The following is a 1,512-nucleotide window of genomic DNA, read 5'->3' as shown; positions in this document are numbered from 1 at the left end:
GGGCTGCGCTGGGGGCAGCGCTGTTAAGGCGTCCTCCTCTTGTTAGAGGCAGAGGACTTGATGTTTAAACTCTTTCACCTGAACGGGATGCTTCAAACTTTCGCCTTCCCGCTGTTATTTATGCTTTTAAGGACGGGCCCTGCGGCGCCAGGGTTGCACCTGCAGGATGGCGAGGTCCGTTTGCAACCGGGAAGAGTTTGTGAGTCCAGAGGCTTGGAATAACGAAGCTCAGCTGTGTCTGATGACTAAACTCATTGTCACCTTCTCCATCAGCTATTGAATACACAAATGTCATAAAGTTTATGTTAAAGAGATTCTAGCAGAAAGTGAAGTCCAGAGAGTGTTAAGTCACTTACTTATTCTCTTTAATTCTTGGGCATGTAAAATGCAGTTTCTTGAGATGTCAGAGTGTCACCAACTAGTTTTAGAATCTACCCAAACCCTCCTATTTTTTTATAAAGGGAAGGACAACTATTCTTCTTGCCTGACATTGTGGTAAAAAATAAATAGGATGGTGGATTGTATTTTTAAGCTTTACTGTGTGAAATGCAGATGCAAATGATAAAACTTCACTGCTGCATGGAGGCCATGAGCAAAGCCAAGAGCCTTCAGACCTTTGGCTGGCCTTGCCAAAGGCTGACCAAGGGATGGTTTCAGCATCGTTTTTTCAGGTCTTTGGCTTGTGACTGGGAGCAGGTTACATATGTTTTAGGCATAACTTTAGAAAGTCTGAAATCATAACTTAGACTCCCAAGACAAGGTATAATCTTAAAGAAAAAAGATCCAGATAAGTATATAAGGTATCATGTCTTCTGGTTTTGGATCTTCCTCCCTAATGGTAAATTTCTCACACAAGCAGATAATCCCTGGAGCTGATACTTTAGGATGATGGCAGCGGCAGTGGGGGCAGTGCTGCAATTGTTGTTTGCCTGTGTGTGGCTGTGTAGTTCTCCGTGACATTTGCTTGCTCTTAACTCATCCCATCCTGTTCCTATGAAGTTTCATTTTAGAATACAATTTATAATTTAAGATGTTAGGGGAATGCTATTGTTAGTGATGGAGTGGGTTTTTTTGTGGTTTAATACAGGAAAAATGTTGGACAAAAAGACTACACAAACAATTTCTTACATATTAACAGCTTAGACTATAGGTGCTCAGGCTTTAAAATCCTATGGGGTTATATAATGATGAAAAGCCAGAGAAATAATCTTTGTTATCAAGGGTTCAACAACATTATAGAAACAATTGTTCCCCCAACTCCCTTCAAGAGATAAAAGTCCATTTTAAAAAACTTTATGAAGCTGGCATCCTAGTGTATAATGGATCATTTATTTTTGGCTGACCAGAATAATAAACATATAAAGCTTATTCTGAAAAGGGATAGCTAGAATTAAAGCCTCCTCTTTGTAGATTTTGAATTACCACTGTGTTTTGGGAATAAGTAGGATTCCCTATAAAAGGGAAACATTGTGCTTAATCCAAAAATTAAATTTTGTGCATCAAGCTTGAAAA

This window comes from Calidris pugnax, unplaced genomic scaffold, assembly GCF_001431845.1.
Source record: "Calidris pugnax isolate Ruff unplaced genomic scaffold, ASM143184v1 scaffold398, whole genome shotgun sequence".
In the NCBI taxonomy this organism is placed as follows: domain Eukaryota; kingdom Metazoa; phylum Chordata; class Aves; order Charadriiformes; family Scolopacidae; genus Calidris; species Calidris pugnax.
The sequence above is the reverse complement of the archived record's forward strand: the minus strand, read 5'-3'. Positions refer to the sequence as shown.